The sequence below is a fragment of the Delphinus delphis genome, chromosome 1 (assembly GCF_949987515.2).
Source record: "Delphinus delphis chromosome 1, mDelDel1.2, whole genome shotgun sequence".
NCBI lineage: Eukaryota > Metazoa > Chordata > Mammalia > Artiodactyla > Delphinidae > Delphinus > Delphinus delphis.
Window position 1 is genome coordinate 67,818,387 of NC_082683.1, and position 15,989 is coordinate 67,834,375.

Sequence of the window (15,989 nt, forward strand, 5' to 3'; positions counted from 1 at the left end):
TGTATTGATCACTTGATCATTATGTAGTGCCCTTCTTTGTCTCTTGTAATAGTCTTTGTTTTTAATTCTATATTGTCTGATATGAGAATTGCTACTCCAGCTTTCTTCTGATTTCCATTTGCATGGAATATCTTTTTCCATCCCCTCACTCCCAGTCTGTATGTGTCCCTAGGTCTGAAGTGAGTCTCCTGTAGACAGCATATATACAGGTCTTGTTTTATTATTATTATTATTTTTTGTGATACACGGGCCTCTCACTGTTGTGGCCTCTCCCATTGCAGAGCACAGGCTCCGGACGCAGAGGCTTAGCGGCCATGGTTCACGGGCCCAGCCACTCCGCGGCATGTGGGATCTTCCTGGACCGGGGCATGAACCCATGTCCCTTGCATTGGCAGGCGGACTCTCAACCACTGCGCCACCAGGGAAGCCCACGGGTCTTATTTTTGTATCCCTTCAGCCAGTCTGTGTCTTTTGGTTGGAGCATTTAATCCACACATGTATGTTCCTATTACCATTCTCTTAATTGTTTTGGGTTTGTTATTGTAGGTCTTTTCCTTCACTTATGTTTCCTGCCTAGAGAAGTTCCTTTAGCATTTGCTGTAAAGCGGGTTTGGTGGTGCTGAATTCTCTTAGCTTTTGCTTGTCTGTAAAGGTTTTAATTTCTCCATCAAATCTGAATGAGATCCTTGGTGGATAGAGTAATCTTGGTTGTAGGTTTTCCCTTTCATCACTTTAAATATGTCCTGTTACTCCCTTCTGGCTTGCAGAGTTTCTGCTGACAGATCAGCTGTTAACCTTATGGGGATTCCCTTGTATGTTATTTTTCCCTTGCTGCTTTTAATACTTTTTCTTTGTATTTAATTTTTGATAGTTTGATTAATATGTGTCTTGGTGTGTTTCTCCTTGGATTTATCCTGTATGGGACTCTCTGTGCTTCCTGGACTTGATTAACTATTTCCTTTCCCATATTAGGGAAGTTTTCAACTATAATCTCTTCAAATATTTTCTCAGTCCCTTTCTTTTTCTCTTCTTCTTCTGGGACCCCTATAATTTGAATGTTGATGTGTTTAATGTTGTCCCAGAGGTCTCTGTGACTGTCCTCAGTTCTTTTCATTCTTTTTTCTTTATTCTGCTCTGCAGTAGTTATTTCCATTATTTTATCATCCAGGTCACTTATCCGTTCTTCTGCCTCAGTTATTCTGCTATTGATCCTTTCTACATAATTTTTAACTTCATTTATTGTGTTGTTCATCACTATTTGTTTGCTCTTTAGTTCTTCTAGGTCCTTGTTAAATGTTTCTTGCATTTTGTCTATTCTATTTCCAAGATTTTGGATCATCTTTACTATCATTTTTCTAATTCTTTTTCTGATAGACTGCCTATTTCCTCTTCATTTGTTAGGGCTGGTGGGTTTTTACCTTTCTCCTTCATCTGCTGTGTGTTTCTCTGTCTTCTCATTTTGCTTGACTTTCTGTGTTTAGTGTCTCCTTTTAGCATGCTGCAGGTTCGTAGTTCCCGTTGTTTTTGGTGTCTGCCTCCAGTGGGTAATGTTGGTTCAGTGAGTTGTGTAGGCTTCCTGTTGGAGAGGACTAGTGCCCGTGTTCTGGTGGATGCGGCTGGATGTTGTCTTTCTCGTGGGCAGGTCCATGTCTGGTGGTGTGTTTTGGGGTTTCTGTGACCTTATTATGATTTTAGGCAGCCTGTCTGCTAATGGGTGGGTCTGTGTTCCTGTCTTGCTAGTTGTTTGGCATAGGGTGTCTTGCACTGTAGCTTGCTGGTCGTTGAGTGGAGCTGGGTCTTGGCGTTGATGGAGATCTCTGGGAGATTTTTGCCATTTGCTATTAGGTGCAGCTGGGAGGTCTCTGGTGGACCAGTGTCCTGAACTTGGCTCTACCACCTCAAAGGCACAGCCCTGATGCCTGGCTGCAGCACCAAGAGCCTTTCATCCACACGGCTCAGAATAAAAGGGAGAAAAATAGAAGGAAAGAAAGAAAGAAAGAAGATAAAACAAAATATAATAGAATAAAATGAAATAAAATAAGATAAAATAAATTTATTAATATAAAAAATAATATTAAAAAAATTTAAAAAATAAGAAAAAAGGAAAGAAGACAGCAACGAAGCCAAAAAACAAATCCACCAATGATAACAAGAGCTAAAAGCTATACTAAAACAAACAAACAAACAAACAGACTGAACCCTGGGATAAATGGTAAAAGCAAATCTATTCATACAAAACCACACACAGAAGCATACACATACACAGTCACAAAAAGAGAAAAAGGGAAAAAAAATATATATCGTTGCTCCCAATGTCCACCTCCTCACTTTGGGATGATTCGTTGTCTATTCAGGTGTTCCACAGATGCAGGTACATCAAGTTGACTGTGGAGATTTAATCCACTGCTCCTGAGGCTGCCTGGAGAAATTTCCCTTTCTTTTCTTTTTTTGCACAGCTCCTGGGGTTCAGCTTTGGATTTGACTCCACCTCTGCGTGTAGGTCTCCTGAGGGTGTCTGTTCCCCATGTACGTGGGGAGTTTCTTGCCTTTTGGGAGGTCTGAGGTCTTCTGCCAGCATTCAGTAGGTGTTCTGTAGGAGTTGTTCCACATGTAGATGGATTTCTGATGTATTTGTGGTGAGGAAGGTGATATCCACGTGTTACTCTTCTGCCATCTTGAAGCTCCTCCTGAACATGATAGTTTACAAGTTAATAGAGATTCTTCCAGAAAAGATTTTTTTGCAGTAAAGAAAAGTTTACATTCAATCTTTCTAATCAGTAAGCTATTGTCTATTGAACTGTCTTAATTTTTGTGAAATAAGTAGACACTATTTTTATTTTCTTGTTCATTATCACTGAATCCTCTTACAAAATTACCTTCTTCTCATGAGAAAACATCATATATCACTGAACATTTAAGCTCTGGACCAAAGAGTACAGTGACTACTGGTGTGTGTAGAGTCAACAGGGAGTGAGTTTTGGGTTTAAAAATTTAGTATTCAGAAAATATCTATTGAACATCCACTAGGTACATACAAAGTGCTATACCTGGTACTGGGAGTATAAAAAAGGACTAGAAACATTCCTGGTCCTCAGGGGGTTTACAGTTTAGTCTCCACAGACAAGACCAGGAAGTCAGTAAATAGCTATTATGCACAGCAGAGAGTGGTAAGTTACCGAGGCAGAGAGCTGATGGGAGAAGGGAGAGTCCACCGCACTGGGACCAGGGAAGATTTTATGAGTGGAATCTTATTAGCACCTTAAACAGTGACCAGCAATGGGTCAGAGAGAATTTGAGGCAGAAGGCAAGGCATGGAGGTAGAAAAGTGGAGGACGGGTATGAGAGCAACTAATTGTGTGAAGAAATGTAGTGATATTTCAGCCTGCAAAGGTAGGTTGGGTCCGATCAAGAAGCATCTTCAGTATCAGGCTAAGGAAGTTCAGTTGCCCATGATTCTTCCCTAACCCTTGTAGTTCTAGTGGGTCCTGTTTTTATAATAGCATGTGTCCTCATGTATCCTGGTTAATCTGTTTACGTGCCTACCAATTGTATTAGTCTGTGAGTGATTCCAAGTCCTGGTAAGTCATTTATTTATCTTCCTGTCATAGACACCTAGTCAGACACTTGCCACATGGAAGGAGCTTGGAAAATGTGGCATTAATTGAAGCCAACCTCGTTTTGTTGCGTGAATATCATTCATTACTTGAAAACACACCACACACGTGCATGTGTGTGTGCGTGCATGTGTGAGCACACACACACGGTTTCATAAAGATTTAAAAATTGACTTTTTCCTCTCAAGGTTATTGATTCTCGATTTTCTTACTGAATTCGGCAGGATCCATTTTGGTATGAGTTGTAGCTTTAACGGACTGCAAAAGCTGTTGTCAGCTTGGTGATTACCTTTCCTGTTCTCAATTTTGGGGGGCAACAGTGTGTAAAAGATTTGGATTCTCAATTGCCTCAGAAAAGGCAGATTACTGGCAGCATTTACTCTAGCTAACCCTTTTAAGCTCACCCTCTGCAGCTCCCCCCCCTCCCCCCCCCCCCCACCCCCGGTGTCTACATTTCAACCAGAGGGAACTCCTCGCCCTTCTCAGGCTATGTCATCTATTTCAATCCTATCTTTGCCTGTGCTGTTCCCTGTGCTATGCATACATTAGTGACTGTAACAGATAAACTCCTAAGCCTCGGGAACTTAGTATGATTAAAGAATATTTATGTTTTGCTCAGATAATAGTACAATACAGTCACTCCTGGAGGATGGCCTTTCTCCACATGTTTCAGGGAGACAGGTTTCCTCTATCCCGTGGCTGCTTCATCTTCACATCATGACTCTCAGGGTTGTCCTAGTCATCTCCAGTCTAGCCAGCTGGAAGGGAAAGGCCATGTAGGGTCATGAATCAAGAGCTAAATGGACCAGGCCTGGAAGAAACGGATGTCACGTTTCATTGGTCAGAACTGACACAGGGCCATGTCTAGCCATAAGGGAGACTGGGAAGCGTAATCTAGCAGTGTGCCCAGGAGAAAAAGGAAGTAGTTTTTGGTGACTTACTAACCAGTATCCTCCACAGTCTTTCCTTCTGGTCACAAATTTCCTATTCTCTTCTTTCTTCCTTTTGTAGAACACCTTCTTTTTCCACAGGAGGCAACTCCAAGACACATGAAGTCAATGTAGCAGTACAAAGTTTAGGATCTTCAGATGATGTCTGTGGTGTCTGGATGGGGCTCCTTGTGGAGATCTGTGAATAAAAAGATAAGTTGTTCATCCCTTCTCCCACTCAATATACGGTGGATCAGAGAAGGGATAACTACAATAAAATCTCTCTTGGAAGACAAAAGAATGAAAGACAGTTATTAGTTGCTGGTACACATGATATCCTCCTGAGCAGGTTCAGGAAGGTCTCCTGCCCTGTGGGTGGGGAAGGTCCTTGTTTAGATTCTGATTCTGCTCTCCTCTTGGAACTCCCTTGTCCACTTGGTCCATCCTCTGGGTGGGTCTTCCATGTCCTATATTCCATGTCTGCGCCTGAAGAGGACATTGGGGAGTTTATTCTTCATGAGGGCTGTACAACTTTCACAGCCTGCTTTCTGCTTGTGCAAGCATGAGGTCCTGAGATGGTTTTAATGTTCAAATAGCCACAGGCTTTTTCAGGTTGAGATAATGTTTATTTGGCAGTACAATTCACCCAGAAATTTAGAAGGTTTTTGATCTGTTAACTTCTAGTCAGTTCCACGTGCCAGTAAATATATTCAAAGTTTTGCCTAGATGTTGTTCTCAAGTCTTATTTATTTGCTTCTTTGCCCCCATGCCCTTCTTTTTCAGTTTAATGGTGTTTACCTTGAGGACAATAGGTTTGGGTGGCAGCCATACCGTTACTGTAACTTTGTAACAACACTGAGGTTTTGGAATAATTTAAATGATTAATTCTTATTGATTGTTAATCATATTACAAAGAGTAATACAATATTAAAATACATCATCCTCAGTAAATTAATATGCACTTAGAAAATCTAATGGTTGCAGGTAAAATATAGCATATGGAACTTTCATTTAAAAAGACAAATTTTATGAAAATTAAAAAATTTTTGAGATTTTGGATAAAGATATATCTTAAAATATTATGAAAAAATTCTTTATTCTGAAACAACGTCAAAAAAGAATACCCAAATTCCTCTAAAACAACTAGTTATAGTTAGTTATCCAGTTGCTGTTTTTGGTAAAATTAACAAGAAAACGCATTTACAGTTTTACATCGCAATCATATGTCAAGTAATTAGGATTGAAGAAATATTGTTGACATACACATTAGGTTGACTATTTTATTTTCAAAAACAGTGTTCTTTCACTCATTTAAATTAAAAGAATTAAAACATGCTTAAATCTTGTTCTGGTATTCTAAAAGTGTTTGGAAACATTTTTCTTAATTTTTAGTACTGAAATCCATCTGAATGGATCTACTAATAGTCATTGTAACCAAATGAAATTAGTTTTTTGTGGTTTTAATAGTCCATAGGACTTAATTGTATTTGAAGGTACGATGAGGCAGCCCCATCTTTCCATCTGTTTCTAAGGTCTGAAATCACAGTTCTGCACAGTGGACATATATTCCCTCTGTAAAACCATAAGGCAATGAATGCATTCTTCAGAAAAACATGCTGACTGATGGGAAGAATAATTTTCTGAAATTCAGCTTGACATACTGAACAAATATCATCCACATCTAATAAGTCACTCTGTAACTTGGCTGTGAAAAAAATATTCACAAGGGCTTCCCTGGTGGCGCAGTGGTTGAGAGTCCGCCTGCCGATGCAGGGGACACGGGTTCGTGCCCCGGTCCGGGAGGATCCCACATGCCGCGGAGCGGCTGGGCCCGTGAGCCATGGCCGCTGAGCGTGCGCGTCTGGAGCCTGTGCTCCGCAACGGGAGAGGCCACAACAGTGAGAGGTCCGCGTACCACAAAACAAAACAAAACAAAACAAAAAATTCACAAAACCTATCTGAAAGTTCTCAGATTTCCAAAAAAACCCCAAAGCTATAAAATGAGGTAGAATAAAGACAGTAATATCCCAAGAATCTAGCTAATTGTATTATTAAACTCCCTGAAGCAAATAAGGTAATGAAACCAAAACTGATATGGGAACAAAATTCAATAAAACTGACATAATTCTTATAAGAGCATACACCAGTAACCCTTGGATTTAAAAAGCAGGATGAAAGAAGGCACTACTATAATAAGATTTTTTGAGCCTATGAAAAGCAATTTCAAAATGAAGTCTGTAATTCTAATAATCCAAAGTACTTCTGAGAAGCTTGAATGATCCAAAGTAGGATTTAAAAAGATTAACTTGTAATAAAGTGACTGAGAATGAAAGAACAGAAAATCCTGCCAAGAATACTAGTAACCAAGCTTACTGAATGTTTGAGCACCTTTTTCTTAGAAAAGCCTGATTTACAATGCTTTTGTTTGCACAGTTGAAAGTTGTTAGCGGCCCAGTTCCAAGAAACATTCCACATATTTCTGGAGCTTGGATTTTCAGCACATCCTTTAGGCATGGAGTTTATCCCGATACAAACATATCCAGAATGAAGGCAAGGCCCTTCTCCCGTCCATCTTGTTGCTCGGGCATTTTGGGAGGCTGAGGCAGCCTCACTGCCTGCAGTTCCTGGAGGACTGGTGTGGCCCTGGAATATGTTTTCTCTGATCCAGATTTCTTTGCATCAGGACTGTGTTTCCTCTCATGATGTTGAGTGAACAGAGGCCTCACAATGGTGTCAGGGACAGTGGGAGATGCTGTCATACCCCTTCAGTCAGGGCCATCACCCTCAAACCTCACCACAAGTAACTTTGGTTAGCCCAATGGCAGCAGGAAAGCTGGATTTTAATAGGCTTTTGTGTTCGGGGTCTAACAGCTATCATACAGCTTTTCTAGTCAGGCGTCCAATTTCTGGACCCTCAATTTCTGCTTGCAAACTGACCACTTACTTCCTGAGCTCATTTCTTATAATGCTTTGCTGCAGTACAAAGAAAGTGAGCCCAGTTATTCTCTTGCCAATCACTTTGCCCAGAGTTACGGCCTCACTAGGCATGTAGCCTGCTTTCCAAGTCATCTCAGACAACAATTTTACCAAATGTTTTGCTCCTATAAAATTTGGGTGTCCATCTTTATGGCTCTGTATATATTTCCTTTATAATAAGTGTTGAAATCAGCTGGTGTAAGTCCTCCAATTTTGTTCTTTTTCAAAGCTGTTTTGACTATTACACATCTTTTGCAGATCTATATGAATTTTAGATTCATTTTTTCAAATGGCTGCAACAGAACCTGCTGGGATCAGGAACTGAACCTGGAGAAAGAGGGGTCCAGAAAAAGGAGAGTTGGTGAATCAGGGAAGTCACTAAGTAGTCCTCCTGAAGCACTGGCACAGTGGGCAAGTCAGAGCTTCAGGGGAGTCTGCTGAGAGGGACCCCTAAGGGGGCAGGTGTAGAGGTCTGTGCAAGGCTGTGACCTGGTCCTAGCAACTGCCTCTGTGAATTTGCATTCCAGCCTCTGGTCACTGGTTGCTGTTGGTCAGTGGGGCGGGCAGATGGGTAGAGCTGCAGCTGCTGGCCCTGGAGGTGGAAGAGGCTTCAGAGTGGAGAAGGAGGGTGAGGACAGCCTGGCATCTGCCATTTCTCTGTGTCTGCCTCATCTTACCTCTAATCGTGACTATCTTCAGAGCATAAGGGCTGTTGCTTCCTTTCACTTCCCAAATCTTGTGCAAGTTTCTAACCTAGAACCAAATCTAACCCCAAACCAAATAGGGAAGGCGATTCTAAAATGTGGTTCCGACTTAGCCAGACCTACACAAAATAAAATCATTTTCTCTTTGACTGCTCTCTCTGTATCACCATCTTCATCCAACCAGCCACCAGCTCCTGTTGATTTTACATCATTATTTCTGCATTATGACCCCTTCCTTTCTCTGCTATTGCCCTTCTTTAGCGCAACCCTTCCTACGTTTCATGTCTGAAGTACTTCTTTATTAGCCTCCTTACTTGCAATTACACAAAATCTGGCCATGTAGGTCGAGCACTACACCACTCCGGGGTGCCATTCACAGACCACATTTCATGGCCCTCCCTAGGTTGTAGAGGATACAACATGCAGAACTGTATGTAGTAGTTCCATATCACATGAAGCCCCGTTTATTCCCCTCAGTAACCTGGGCCTTCCTTTTAAAAGGTACAACTGACCATGTCATTCTCCTGCCTAAAATCCTTGGCCTCCCATGACCTTCTCAAGGTAAAATTTTAATTACTTAGCATAGCATAAAATCCATTCATGACTAGCAGATGAGTCTAAGCTCTGGAATCAGAATTTCTAAATTGGAATTTTATCTTAGTAATTTGAGAAATGTATGACCTTGGGCAAGTCACTTAATCACACTGGGTTTGTTTCTTTAACTGTGAAATGGAGGAGGAGGGTATGAATACTCTTTTCGTCATCAATTTTTGTCAGCATCCATTGAGAGGTAAAGATGGAATATTCCTTCTGTAGTGCAGTCTCTCACCGTCATCTGTCCCTACCCCAACTCTATGCTTCAGATAAACCGAACTCCTTATAGTACTTCTCCACGTTGTGACCCATCCTGCCTCTGTGCCTTTATACCAGCCCCCTGTATTACCCTCGGTTTCTTCCCCTGCATAGAATGTGCTCATTCTCCAGGACTCAGTGACTCATCACTTCCTCCTGGAAGCCTCCTCTGATTCCCTCAGACGTGATTAGCAGCTGCTCCATTGGGCTGTCTCAGCAGTCAGTGCTTGATTATATCACAGTGAATTCTCTTTTTCTGTCACTTGCCTATCTCCCCCATTATGTAAGCTATAGATCACGTTTTCCTTGAGGGTAGAAACTGTTTCACTTGTCTTTATCCTTAGCTCCAAATATAGCTAAGTTCTTAAGAATGTTTGTTAGCAGGTTCTTAAAAATGTCTGTTGAATTAATGAATGGTGATGAATGATAAAGGCTCTAACAGGCATTTTTATACTTTATGGAGAAATATAAGGATGACGGAGGGAAGATTTTGGGACAAAGCATAATAGCAGGGATTCTAGAATTCCAAAACTTAGTGATTTGGTTATTCTCTTAATAGAAAGAATAGCTAAAGACATTTTTGTGAAAGCATTGTTTACTAGCAGTTGTCCAATATCCATTGCTTTAAGACCTTTTATAAAAATATTATTGAATAATCCATAAAAGTTCTTTGAAGAGTATTCTGTTTGTCAGTGGTCAATGGTAATACCTAAAAATATAAAGTAGCTATTCTTGGCAAGTTATGGGTCAACATCCTGGAACTCTCAGTTTGTTCTATAACGTCTGTATGAGTTCAATCATTTTGACGGCGCACCTTGCCTCAGTCAGTAGTTTACACCTGAAGTTTCTAATGGCACTTTTAATAAAGAGAACAAGTAGTTACATTTTTCTCCAGAATTTCAAATTTCCATGTATTGAATATGCAATGAAATAAGGTACCTCCATAAGGATTTTTTCATATTAGAAATTTCTGGATCAATAATCAAGTATCTTAAAATTTGGAATAAAAATGTCAGCGCATGGACTTAATATCAGAAGATATTAAATCTAAGCACTTCTGTGGGCAATAGACCTTGACCTTTTCCAAAAACCCATCTCTTCTTCAAATAGGTTCTTGTTTTGGCATAAGTAAAAGTTTTAATAAATATGGAAACGATCACTCTCAACATCAGTGTCATGCTTTGTCAGGCTTATGATTCTAACTGCTACCCCATGCATCACAATTCTAAGATTAAGAAGAGTGACTTGCTTAAATACTTTTGCATCTTACAAATGAATAAGAATACGAAGATCTCACTAGAAAAATGGGCAAAGGGCATATCAAAGCAGTCAGTAAAGGAGAAATAAAAATGGCCAATATATATATAGAAAAATTTGCATATGGAGAAATGCAAACCGAACAACAGTGAGATACCATCTGAACCTGTCACAGTAGAAAAGGATGTGAAGAAAGAGCACTTTGATCCATCGCTGTTGGGGGTGTATATCGTCTTTCTCTGCAATTGGACAGTAGCATGTAAATCTATATCGTCTTTTTCTGCAATTGGATAGTAGCGTTGACTACTTTTAGGCGATTTGGGATGTCTGTCTGTGGAGAGCATGCGCTCTCATCAGCTTCCTGCAGGTGGAGCTTTCATGGGAAAGGCCTCCCTCCACTGGGGAGCCCTGTGGTTTCCCAGCTATGTCTGTGCATGTTTGGGAAATTCTGTTTAATTCCAGCTACCGCGTTAGGAATCTCAGTGGGCTGCATACCTGATCCATGTCCTCTATCCAACTTTTATCAAAAATAAGGCTGATGTTTTGATTTCCACTTGTCAGTCTCCTCTCTATTGCTCAGTTAGCCTTGAACTGGGGCTTCCTGATACCCCCAAGAAATAACAACAATGGCAAAATAGAATTTGGATATTCAAAAACATGGGATTGATTAAAAAGATGTGTCAACAAAATTGGATATGATGCAGCAATTCAAAACAATTCATTGAAGCACAGATTGATACAAGAAGAAAAGATTCTAATATAGCATTCTGCATACATACACACTTATTATATATGTACGTAGTCTGTTCTTTTCCTCTTTCTTTCCTCATCCATATTTTCTAAAGCTTCTGTAACTACACAAAATGGGTTAAATACATGTTTGCTTCTGTATAGGCTGTTTTCACTGCTGTGTTTCCTGTGCTCATGGTGGCTGGTATGTGCTTTCCCTTCTTTTGTCTGTCTCCTTGGTGGGGAGAGCAGGGTCTTGGCCACAGGCCGTACACCTGGAATTGGGTCAGCTTTTCTCTGCTGGACACCTCTTTACATGGATTCTTGCACAGGACCCGGCCCCCTTGTGATCTGTGGCTACTGACTCCATCCCTCTCTCTTTTCTGCAGAGCCTCACCTGGTCAGAAAGGAGCTCACCTGTGGGCCCAAATGAGGCGATGGTCATCCTCTTCCTCCAGTGCCCCACGTGGTCTTCTTCCCAGGAAGCAGTGTTGATGTCTGAGGAGAGCCAGTGCCTCAGCCATCCTGGGGCCGTTGAGGGTTGGGAGAATTCTCCCACTCAAGAGAATAAAACCGTAGATAGTAACAAGCTCGGGGTGAGCTGGTACACAGAGTTACCTCTAATTCATGGAGATGCCAAAAGCATCATCATTCACAATGGCTCCTGGGGAATGGAATTATCCACACAAGTGAAGTTTCTAGATAACTAGCATTTACTACCTTAAGAATTTATACTATTTTTCTTCATCATTTTTAATGGAAATCTTACCGAAGGGCTTTCAATTTATTTCCACAAGCATTCAATATTTTCTTGATGATGCAGTCTCATTCTTATAAAGAACATGTTTTATTGTGCTGTTGAATGGTGATGTTCTCTGAGCACATTGAAACATGTAGTCCCAAGAGCAGCTACTGGTTGTACTTTCAAGGCCATGCCTGTGTTTTTTAGATGGTTGGCTTACTTTCCCTGCTGACAGCTGTTCCATCTGAGAATCTGTGTGTTCTGGTTGAGACCCTGCTATACTGAAATAGCATTTGGTTGGGAATGGCTCTGATTAGAAGCAAGACTCAGTATCTTGTGGCAGACATTTCTGCCACTGTGAGGCCATTTCCATTGGTTCTGAGTTTACAGCTGGGTTTTGGCCAGTTAGTTATAGCAGTCAGTGGTCTGACCTCTGGTTGAAGGGGCTATTCTTATACTTTGCATCAAGGTTTCTAGTCACCTTTTTGACAACCGAGTTAAAATTCACATTTTGCTTTACAATCAGGCTTCCTTATAGATTAATGATCACTTATAATTTTAGGAACTGTGATTCAAAGAAATGACGTCAATTTTCTAATCTCATTGGCAATGAAATGTTTATGAACTTCAGGATCTGTTCCTGAGGCTATGACTGGAAATCACGAGTTTTTCCTAAAAGAATTTTAAGGGGATAATTGAATGATCAAGCATTCATGTATTTAATAACTCTATTCAACTTAATTAAGAAATTCTCATTGATTTTCCATTGCCTAAAGTATAAAGGGCAATTGTTTTAACATCCTATCATTTAGTTTGGCTGCCTAAAAAACACGCAAAACATAATGGTTTAAAACAAAAAAGTTTCACTATGTTCTATGATTCCGTGGGTCAATGGGCAGCACTTTCAGTCTGGGTCATCTTGGCTTGAGTTGAATGGTCTAGGTTGGCCTCACTCACATGTCTGGGATGGCTGGGATGACTAGGCCCTCTCTCCACCAGGTCTTTTATCCCCCGGGGGATAGCCTGAGTGTGTCATATGGCAGCATATGTCATATTTCCAGCAGCAAGAGAGGGAAAACCCCAAAGTACATATGTTTTTCAAGCCTCTGCCTGTGTCCCATTTACTAATGTCCCATTGGCCAAAGCAAGTCATATTGACTTGAGAGCATGGATACAGGAAGCATGATTCATGGGAGTCATTACTGCAATGATCTATCAAAGCATGTACCAAACTATCACTCTAAACCTGCAGTCCGCAAACTGTGGCTCAGGTGCCCTGGGGCACCAGAGTGAATTCACAGGGACTGTTGCAGGATATTTTACAATTTTGAGGGAAACATAATTTTATTCTGTGACTGCTGGACATCACAAGAACTACTAGCTTGATGTAGGTCACAATGTCATTATCATAATGATGCATTCCTTTTGGTGCTGTTGTATCTTTGCAAAGCTGGATTTATGGTGGTTGCTGTGATGAAAAGCAAGTACCACAGGAAAATGATTGTGAAGCAGGAAGTGAGGGTAGTGGTGTCCAATTTGGTTCCAAGGTTGCGGAGGTTGTGTGGTGCCCAATGTGTGCATATATACCATTATCAAGTAAATGTGGTTAAGAAATAAGATATCATTTAACATTTTATGTGTATTACTTTTCAAATATAATTAAGTTGTGAGTACATACAACTTACAAATTTGTTTGGACCTAGCTATTTAATGAATGGAACTATTAAGTATTTCTTTTGGCTTAGGGGCACTGTGATAAAATTAACTAAACACTAAGGATGCCGTGAACCAGGAAAGGTTGGGAACTGCTGTTCTAAACTCATTTTTTCTTTTTTGTTTTGTTTTGTCTTCTTTTTTTAAACTGCTGATAAAAGAAGAAAGTCAAGAAGCAAAGCTAGTTTTAGGGAAAGGTGAATGGATTCAATTTTCGTTATTGCTGAGTCTGAGGACCTAATGGACCATTCAGGGAAAGACACAGAACTGGGATTCAGATAGGAGATTTGGAATCAAGCTAAATGCATCCCTGAATACTCATGTGCAGGCTCTCTTTCTGATTGCTTTGGATAGTGTATGTACTCAAGAATTAATTGTAAAAGGAAAAGGTAGGATTGCTGAAAGGGAAGGAACCTAAAAACCAAAACTCAAAACCAACCTGTCAAACAAATGTTCTTGGCTTAATATTTTTGCAAATGTTAAATGGATGCATTAAAATTTCTCTCTTATGTCATATTTTATTGCAAAGGGCAGACCTCTAATGGGGAGCCATGAGGTTTATTGTCCTAGAGAAGGAGAAGGTGAACTCTTGACCTCTTAGCCAGGTGTTGCAGAGATAGAGAGTTTGCTAATTACTTTATTTCCCATTTCACACATTACTAGCTGAGCCCAGAAAGCTCAGATCATGAAGGGGTCCCCATCATATAGAGAAGGCACCTTGTACACACTTAAGGCTTAACAGGATTAACATCAAGAAGCAGGAGGATATGATGTAAGAAATACATAGACCCTTCTCCCCGCATTCACACATATTTTTTGTCCAAGGAGATTGTGGAAAGGAATAGGAAGAGAAGATAATAATTTGTGTCTTGTGGACTTCCCTGGTGGCACAGTGGTTAAGAATCTGCCTGCCAGTGCAGGGGACATGGGTTTGAGCCCTGGTCTGGGAATATCCCACATGCCACAGAGCAACAACTATTGAGCCTACACTCTAGAGCCCACGTGCCACAACTACTGAGCCCACGTGTCACAACTACTGAAGCCTGTGCACCTAGAGCCTGTGCTCTGCAACAAGAGAAGTCACCGCAATGAGAAGCCTATGCACCGCAATGAAGAGTAACCCCTGCTCGTGGCAACTATAGAAAGCCCACGCACAGCAACGAAGACCCAACACAACCAAAAATAAATAAATAAAATTAAATCTTAAAAAAAAAAGATTAAGTTCAATAAATATATATTTATTGAGTACCTTCTACATACTAAACAAAAGTTTCTTTTGGTTGTGGGGGCCCTCGGCAGTGAAAGCACAGATTCTGGGAAACTCGAATACTTCTATATAATTAGATATCTTTGTTAAAAGATTGAGAGTAAGATTAAAAGACAGCTTAGTAATAATGTAGAGAAAAATCTCTACCATAATAGAAACTGCACTATTTTAAGGAAATTAAAAAAAATTGGAAATAGAAATAATATCCACTTCTCTTAAGCAGATGTGGTGAATCTGTCCTTGGTGATCTGACTGTATATTCTGTTATTAATCCGTATTATTCATTCTTTCATCTCTCCATCCATCCATTCATTTGTCCATCATATATTTGTTGAGTACCTGTTATAGGCTCTATGCCAGGTATTAAACAAATGGATTGGAAAAGCGTTTTCTCCCTAGGGTTTATTATATAGTTGGGGAGTTGCGGGGGTAGAAGGCTGGCTCATGTGTGTGTGTGCACACGTACACATGGTATGTACAATAAAGGGTAGAGGTGTGTAATTCTTCTGGAATTTTAACACTCACACAAAGTCAGGAGATGAGGCCTCAAGACTGTGTAAGGTAGGGATCTGGAACTGAGACAAATGAATAGAAGCAGAAGCCTTGTAAGACTGCCCAATCCATAGAATTGGAATTAGAAAAATGTGGCTCACCAGCCCAGGAAATCTGGAGGTAGCATCCTGATTTATCATTCTTGTGGGATGCCAAATTAAAACTTTATATGTATACTGATATAGAACCTGAAGTCTGGTAGAGACAAATGGAAATTTTTCTCCAGAGATAACCAGAGATTATACATGGGACTCCCAGAGAAACAACTCTGCTGAAGATAAAAAAATTGCAAATCACACAAGGAAAGGAATCACCATGTGAGGGAGGCAGCAGATGCAACTAGGAGGAGAAATAACACCACAAGAACTGAAGGTAGTAGAACTAGCTAAAATAGACCTAATACTTACTATATTTAATGTTCTTAAGGAGAAGAAAAAAGGAAAAAGCCCACAGAACAACAGGAGAGTATGAAAAATGAACTGAGAGATTAGAAAAAGAACTAAGAACTTCTGGGAAATAAGCATTGGAATGAAAACTCAATAGTTAGGTTAAATAGTAGATTAGGAATAGTAGAATATAACAGTAAATTGGAAGATAGATTTGAGAAAATCACTCAGTACAGTATACAGAGAAGAGATACTGAATCTGAGAGAG

General features: G+C 40.3%; 1 pseudogene; it reads right to left on the reverse strand.

Annotated features, from left to right (window-relative positions):
- Window positions 1-6,003: 6,003 nt before the first annotated feature.
- LOC132420734 (E3 ubiquitin-protein ligase RNFT1 pseudogene) lies at window positions 6,004-10,836 on the reverse strand (annotated as a pseudogene).
- Between the last annotated feature and the right edge of the window lie 5,153 nt (window positions 10,837-15,989).